We start from the raw sequence: 9117 nt of genomic DNA, 5'->3' as shown, positions 1-9117 counted from the left end.
GGAATAATTATTGGTTTGAGTGGGAGCCACTAAATGAATTAAAATGAAATAATTATTTTTAATTATTTTCGTAGGTCGCATTATTTTAATTAAATTCAATTTTAGTTAGAATAAAGTCTAAGGATTAATAATTTGGAAATTGATTAATTTTTTAGGACGCGTTTATGTGAACGTGAATTTTAATTAATTCACGTAAATACTTGCATAATAATATGGGCCATTCGTTTTAGCACACGAATGGGTGAATGCATAGAATATATATTTTATGTAATGCAGGTACTCCAAGTGACTAGTATGGCCAATTTAGGATAGTTAAATACGGTCTGCGTACCGTTCTATCTTTGAATGTAAAGTTTTAAATATGGTCTGCGTACCATGGAAATTTTGATGTAATTTATTATTTTCAAGTATTTCTAAGTTTAGAACTTTAAGTTAGCATTTGAACGAAGATTCAAGACGATGCCAAGCTAACAAGGAGGTGATGAAGATTGGATGCTTCGAGACAAGATGTTTTGGGCCATACTTGATCACCATTTATTTATGCACTTCTATATACTAGTTGTTGGACCGTGCGCTAGCGCGCACGGTCCCCCAAAATAAAAATTATTTTGTAAAAATGCTACTAAGAGACAGACGTTAAATTTACGGTAATGCAAAATATATGGTAAATTCTAAAACTGCTATGCTATAGTTGGATGTGCATGTAATAGACAGTAAAAAACTATAAATACGTTATCAATTAGTTGTTATTGATTGTTTGGAGGCACAATAACAAGTCAAAAGGCGTAAGGGTATTTCCTTGAACATGAGAATTCAAACTCTTCTATGTTCCTCAAAAAGACACAACCATAATAGATATAGTTAATACCAAAATAACATGATTTTGGAAGCAATGCAACATAGCTGGAGTTTGCTGACAAAAAAGACATACATACAGCCATTAAACACATTTTTGCCAATGATTTACTTTACACATATAGTTTGGTGATGAGCACGCCTCCTAACAAGTCCTACAAGTTTTTTAAAAAAAAGCTAATCGTAAAACCTTGCACAATACATGGACAATAATAGTGCAATTATGGTCCGTTAAACACAGTTATTGCGAATTGGTATGATTAAGTGATTGAATTTTCACAAACAAATACGGTTCAGCCAATCTCATCAAATGAGACAACATCATATGAGAATCCAATTGTGTAACAAGCATTGGTCCGAGTTCTCCCGACATCGCAGGAGTAGTAGTTATCCCCTTCTTAAGGTCCAACACGTTCAAGGAGGTCTTCTCTGATGGTTGTTTCAGTGAGAGCCACCGCCATGATTTGTCATTTTCTGTGAGGTTACGGTTGAATGTTGGGTCTTTCAATGCGATTCTTTTGATCCACTTCTACTGGCTGGAGGCTAGCTTTGGTGGCGGTCTTTCAGACAACCTTGAAGAAGCAAATGTTTCGATTCTTGGGTGGCTTGCATTTTTAGAGGGAAGGTCTGCCTCAAAATTGAGTATACATCTTCATCCTGGACACACAATCGAAACACCTCAAATAAATTGCAGTAACGATGTGATGATATGAAGGTTGCGGTGTGGTGCCCTCTAACATTTCATTGACTGAACTTTCCATCATTTTCCAGAAACTTTTGAAGCTAAATGTCATATCATATTCAATGAAGATTCAACAATTAATAGGAAAATACAAGAGCATTCACATAGTTCAGTCTAATGAAATTCAAGTGAAGACCTTGGAAAATGTCAATATAACCAAATGCAACTTACTAACTCTCTCCAAAAAAAAAATGTATGCAACTTACTGATTCACCAATTTCATGTGTAGCATTAGTTCTTTCATAGTATGGAACTATGGATCATCAACTATCAAGAACTGAGCTATCAGTCTTTAGTGTGTAAATATAAAAGGAAAATGACAAAATATGAAGCATGGCATGTTTGAAAGAGTGTAATTGACAATGTTGTACTCCGTATTAAATCGTATTGATTCAATGGTGAAAACAACTATCTAAATTATATCTCCATAAGATTTGCAGAAGTAAGAAATAGACTTGAAATAGTTGAGAAATATCCAAACTCGTAAGGTTCAATACTACAACGGACTGTTGTATGATTTTAATAAAATTATTATATTTGTCACTCAGATTTGGCTTTACTTTTTGGCTGAACTGAGAAAGCATGACATGACCTAGATGCGACGTTCAATAAAATGTAACACATGCCAAAAATGGGATTCACATACTCATAGTTTATCACAAACTCGGCAAATTTCACCAGGGTGAAAATTTTGGCCCAAGCCTTAATAAAGCACATTCAGTGTTTGTTACTAAGACTTATTTTAGTGTTTCTTTTACTTCCCTGATTTGCAAGTTTAAGACACTTGTGGTTCAAGGATTCTGGTTCTGCTTTAATTATACTTTCAATTAATTACATTATGTGTAGTCTTCCCAGATTCATCACTTATTTCCGGAACTCACTGTTGTTACTATAAGAGATCCAGCAAATGGATGTCAATTTGTCACCTTTTTCATTTTATTCCAAAGTCAGATTAGCTCATTACCTTTATACAATGTTATAAAAGTACCCTTGAGTATTTGACAATAAACTGTACAGAGTACATACTCCTTCTGTCTCCTATTTGGTTCCTTATAATCTATTTTAGGCCGTCTCTTAAAAATTACCCCATTTCTTTATATAGAATAGGTCCCCACCATTTACCTCACTTGTATACACTCATAAACTATATTTCCCCCAATTCCTTGCAAAATTTTGGCCCAAGCCTTCATAAAGCACATTTTACCTATGGGGCAAACAAATAGGGACGGAGGGAATAAAAACTAAGAGAATATGAAAAATTCGGCAATTAACTTTTAGAAAAGAAATAGAGATGGTTGAACTTTCAGTCCATTTATAATGTTAATAGTGTCATGTAGACGAACAACTGCATAGTCTCTATAGATTTCACTGCAATTCAAACAAGCAAACTCCTACTAAAAAGATTAATCTTAATGTGTTTTCAAATATCTTTTTTTTATAGTTTTTACTAATACATAATTGCATATATCTACAGTCAAACCAGTGCATTACAAGTATATCAATCAAACTGTTGCAACTTGCAAGTATTCTGAAATGGAAGGAGTATCTAGTATGCCACTACATAAATTTTTGATAGGGAGAGAACAAAATTAAAATGATAAAAGTTTTATGAAGTTACCAAATTTTGTGATAGGATTTCAAAGCTAAGTCGCGACAAGGCTAATAATATATCATGTATTACATGGTCAAGAGATCCCCTGAATTCTAGAGAGATGGCAAGTTACAGACTATAGGAAAGACATACCTGAATCATGTACCATACACAACGCCATGCTGGCCGAGAGAACACCGGAGCCATGACTTCTATCCACCTGCAACACATCAAAAGACTCTTATCTTTTTTTTTAAAAACCGGCTCTTTGCCTCCCTAATTATGTCCTAAAGTTTAAAGAGTGCCAATATATTTATCCTAGATGGCTATTCTCCTATGTTACCTGGACTTGGATACCCATATCAGACACGAGTACATGCCAAGTGTACGTTACAGCTATTTTGTGAAAAAATGCATGATTTTGGTCCAAAATGAGTGTTGAAGTGTCTATACCCATGTCCGAGTGTCGAGGATCCGACACGGGTATTTGAGGTAAAATGAAGAGTCCAGGTAACATAGCTAATTTCTCTTATCCTTCAAAAGCTAGAGAAATAATTACCCGGTACAAGGAGGACCAGTACTGTCTTCATCACACTCATCATGCTTGTATGTTCTCCTAAAAATCATATAACAACTTCTATTTAGCTTAAAACAAACAAAAATATAAGAAAAAAGAACCTGTTTGACAATTTATGTTCATATATTGATATATCAGCTCGTAAGATTACAGATCCAGAGATAATTAAGCAGCAGAATGTTGAATTGATGCATAAAAAGTCGGAAATGTATCTAATTAATTGTGCAGTGAAATGCCAAAGTGACAGAATGATAACCTGTGAACTTTTCCTCTCCTTCCCCGGGAAGTGATCTGGTGATGCACCTCTGATCTGTTACCGTCAAGTGCTGGCTGGGAAATTTCAAGACCCTCCTCTTTAACAATAGACACGTACCTATGGAAATTATATAATAACAACCCGAAAAAAGGATTAAATGGTGTCAAGAATCAAGTTCCACCGAGACCGAGCTGAGTAAATCGATTCAATCCAACAACTTAACATAAAACTTTTCGGTATTTTTGATATTACAACTTAGGCTCATGGTCTAAGAAACAAACAAAATAACACGAAATATATTTTCATTCAATAATAAAGTCATAATAATCAGATGAATGAGATTTCTTCATAAAATATTGGTACACGCTACAGATATGCAGGACGATACACACCTTAACGGGTCAAAATAGTCTACTCCGAGATCTTCATCCTAGAGAAAAACATATTCATAAGCAACAACTACATCTGGGTGCATGAACCGTTTTGCAAACCACCTATATCATCATAAAAGACCTGAGCCAAGTCAGAACATAAACAAATAATCTGCTATCAAATACATTGTTCTGTTCACCTTATTTCAGGAAAAATAAGTTCAGATAAGTTCATATAAGATAAGTTCAAAAAAATAAGGGTTACCAAAGTACAATTTATTGTTAAAATAAATTTTGATAAGTTCTAATAAGTTTAGATAATATAAGTTCAGAAAAGTAAAGGGTAAACATCACATTGAAACAAGAAAAGGTTGATAAGACAAGGGTGATACCACTTAGTTTGATTGATTGCAGATACGTGTATGACCCGGTCAATATTACCGTCATAATGGAAGAGCATAACTGAAAAGCCCCTAAACAGAAACTGCACGAAACACCACATAAAACCAATCTGCATGTAAGTAATAGCACGGTAGCACCTGTCTAGAGCAGTAAACCAGTAAGAAAAGTATTGCAGATGATAATTACCTTTCTAACCATTGCATTCACAAGTTCTTTTTGCTTTATTCCAACAGCAACTGCCAGCAAATTCCGTGATGAGTTACTTTTCTGTTCAAATAAACTTACAAATTGGTCAAATATTCCACGAAAAATGTCAGATCATATTTAACACTCTCCAATTCCATGATCAGAAACGTAAAAGTTTATCAGCTAAATGAGTAAATCTCTAATAGCTAAGCCTAAATGACAAACCCTTGTTCTCACTTGCTGTAAAAAAATTGAAGAAAGTGATCAAATATTTCACGAAAAATGTGAGATCACATTTAACACCCTCCATGATCAGAAACATAAAATATCAGCTAAATCTCTAATAGCTAATTGTTTGCTAACAGTTGCCTAAATGACACTTAAACCCTTGTTCTCACTTGCTGTAAATATTTTTGAAGAAATTGATCAAATATTTCACGAAAAGTGGGAGATCACTTTTAACACTCTCCATGATCAGAAACATAAACATCAGCTAAATCTCTCATAGCTAATTGTTTAGAGCAAATAACGAATTCAAATGCCCGCCTCAACATTTTACCTTACAACATAAGCAAGATCCTTCTACACGGAATTTCAATATCAAAACAGAAATAGGAGATTGAAAGCCTAGATTTATAAAAAATATAAAATCAACAATACAGTAGAAATAATCCCTAAATTAATCCCTAAATTAGGGAATTCTAATCCCTAAATTTATTTCATTGTTTAAGGGGTTAATTTCCATAACTTCAATTAATGTCATACTGAAGTACATTAGGTAATTAATGGTGAATAATTGGTGATGGGCTCAAGCTCGGATATTGTAATCAAACCAAACAGGAAAAGGCGAGTTTGGAAAATACTAATAATTAGAAAAAGTAATATAAAATCAATAAGAACGCCCAAATTAAATGAAATGCAAAATATTGCCCATAAATCATGAAAATCAAAGTTGGAACTATAATTTACATACCATGAATTGGTTATTGTGCTCCTGGACTTTCTAATGCCTCCAAGCCAATGCTCCCACTGAAAGATGGTGTGTATTCATTTGAATTTCAGAATGATTGTCAGTGACATCATATTATAGTTGCAGAAATTGAAATTTTGATTGAGAGGAGAAACAAAGATGTACCATGGTGAAAGAGAACTGCTCTGGATGCCATTGATCTAAACACGAGAAGAAATATTACAGCGGATCAAACAACTAAAGGATTGAAGAATGGAGAAGAAGGGAACAAATTCACAAGAAAGCAGAGAAGGATTGCAAACCTTTAATCAACCTCGAACACCACTCCATCTCTAACCAACACCAGTAGGACAACTCGCTTTAGAGGAGGAAAGCCAAAAGGAAAAAGAGAGGAGAAAATTAGGTGAAGTAGTAGAGGAAAGAGTCGTTAATGGAGGTGGTGGTGGAGGCGGATGTCCTCGAGAAATCAAAGAAGGGGGAAGAGGAGAGAGAAAATCAGGATGAGAATGGGGACTGAGGATTGAGGAGAGAGAGAATTAGGTTGGAACGAAGAGAAAGTGAGTTAAAGGGTAGTAATGTAATCACAAGGTATACTGGTAATTTAAGTAGGAATACAAGGGCTTGTCCGTCATTTAACTATTCTTAAGGAAATTTTATGGTGCTTCTCTTGCTTTTAAAAGGGTTAGGATATATTATGAGTGAATGTATGAATGTATGTATGCTTTGCATGAACAGGTTGTTTCCTATGAATCGATTAGTTTTAAATTCACTAAATAATTTAACCAACATAGAAACAACTAGGTCCAAGTAATATTGAGTTTAAAAATTGCCTTCCAAATAAACACTTACAAAAATCTAGGGATCTAAGATAGTAGGTTTACGCTAAAGCGAGGTGCTATTTTAGTTGACTTAGGTGGTAAGGCGTCCTAAAGGAGCACGTTGATTGTGGTTACAACTCAAACAGCAATGACATTAAGTTGTGGCAATGGGATAAATTATGGCATTAATTTATTAACCAAGAGTAATTTGGAGATTACTAGCAATAGGTTTTGCTTACCTAAAATCTTAAACTACTTAAGACATGCTAAAGCTGCTTAAGGATTTAGGACTTTTGGGGTCTTGGAATCGTTTCATTCATTTTGGACCATGTTTTTGCTTTTTGCATGAATGAAATGTTTCAATAGCTTTAATGATTGCATATTTTGCTTTTATTTCAAAGTTATTGAATTGTATGAATGGTTATTTGTTGCAAATTCTTTTCGATTGTAGTAATCAAAATGGTCGCAAACATAACAACAATCATATCAGCTGAAATTCTGGATGTCGAGTTAGACTTGACTAATTTTCTTGAATGGAAAGAGAAACTTGTCGAAGTTTTGAAAGTTAATGGCATACACTATGTCATTGAACAACCTTTCCCTAGCTATGATGCGCGAGGCATGACTCCTGAAAGGTACAGAAGTTGGGCACTTCACAAGTACCTTGTCACGGAGTTCATCCTTAAGTCTATCCCTGAGAGTTGGAGAGGGAGGTTCATTACTTTTGAACCTCAAGCTCTCCTAAGTAGCCTTGAGGATAAGTGTGCGGGTTTTCGACCCTTGTGCCAAACTGGTGGCAATGGGGTTGACGAATTGGCTAATTCGATGAGCGATCTCAAGCTCATAACCCCACGCAAGTCGTGCCTAGAAATCGAACTTCTGGAGGCACAAAGGCGCATCTACTCTGTCAAGATGGAAAAAAACACATCAATTCGATCTCATGTGGATATGATGTCTAGATTATTTTTCACAATTGAGAGACTTGGTGGTTCCATCAAAGAGTCGGTAGCTATTGCACTAGTGCTGAATTCTCTTCATAAGGATTATGAGGGTTTTAAGATGCACTATCTCTTTCATCAGAAAGAGAGCACATTCTGTGAACTTGTGTAATTACTCGTGAAATGCAAGAAAATCCTTAAGTTCAATCAATACCCTTTGAATGTGAGGTGGACTAAATTCAAGAAAGTAGGCAAGGGGAAGAAAAGCAAGGTTGCATCTTCGTCCACTCCCGGAGGGCATCTGGCGCCTTCCAAGAGCAAGATGAAGAGGAATGCTTCTCCTTCTACATCGCAATGCTTCAATTGTAATGATATTGGTCATTACAAGCGAGATTGCCCCAAACTAAAGGAAGAGAAGAAGGACGGAAACGTTGCTTCTCCTTCAGGTATGTATGTTATACATTGTAATCTTGCTAATTCTACTTCTTGGGTATTAGATACTGGTTGTGGCTCACACTTATGTTCCAATTCACAGGGACTAAGGAGAAGTAGAAATCTTGATAAAGGCGAGATGGATCTACGCGTGGGAAATGGAGCACGGATTGCTGCATTAGCCGTAGGATCTTATTTTATTTCTTTGCCTAGTGGGTTTTTTTTTGGAACTAGAAAACTGTTACTATGTTCCTAGTATCACCAGAAACATTATTTCCGTTTCAAGTTTGGATTCTAAAGGTTTTAGTTTTCAATTTAAAGACAATAGTTGTTCTTTTTCTTTGAATGGAATGTTTTATGGTTCAGCACAACAAGAAAACGGTCTTTATGTGCTAGATACGAGCAAACACATTTATAACATAAATACCAAAAAGGCTAAAACTGGTGATTCGGATCTCACATTTCTGTGGCATTGTCGATTAGGCCATATAAACATAAAGCGCATGGAATTACTTCAACGGAAAGGAATTCTAGAATCATTCGACTTAGAGAAGATTGATCAATGCGAATCTTGTTTACTTGGCAAAATGACAAAGCAACCTTTCTCAAAGGTGGGAGAAAGAGCAAGCGAACTACTAGGGCTAATACATACGGACGTATGTGGGCCTATGAGTACGAAAGCTAGAGGTGAGTTCAGCTATTTCATAACGTTTACGGACGACTTCAGTAAATATGGCTATGTTTACTTAATGAAGCACAAGTCTGAATCGTTTGAGAAATTCAGAAAAATTTCAAAATGAAGTAGAGAATCAACATGGCAAGAAAATAAAAGCTCTAAGATCGGATCGAGGAGGTGATATCTTAGCCACGAGTTTGATGACCATCTAAAAGAATGCGGTATTCTTTCTGAATTGACTGCTCCGGGGACACCTCAATGGAATGGAGTGTCGGAACGGAGAAACATGACCATACTCGATAT

The 9117-nt window shown here is 35.4% G+C and overlaps 1 pseudogene; it reads right to left on the bottom strand.

The window, feature by feature from the left end:
- Window positions 1–890: 890 nt before the first annotated feature.
- LOC110801248 (uncharacterized) lies at window positions 891–6496 on the bottom strand (annotated as a pseudogene).
- Window positions 6497–9117: the final 2621 nt, after the last annotated feature.

This window comes from Spinacia oleracea, chromosome 3 (assembly GCF_020520425.1).
Source record: "Spinacia oleracea cultivar Varoflay chromosome 3, BTI_SOV_V1, whole genome shotgun sequence".
Lineage (NCBI taxonomy): Eukaryota > Viridiplantae > Streptophyta > Magnoliopsida > Caryophyllales > Amaranthaceae > Spinacia > Spinacia oleracea.
This window is presented reverse-complemented; position numbering and strand designations above follow the sequence as displayed.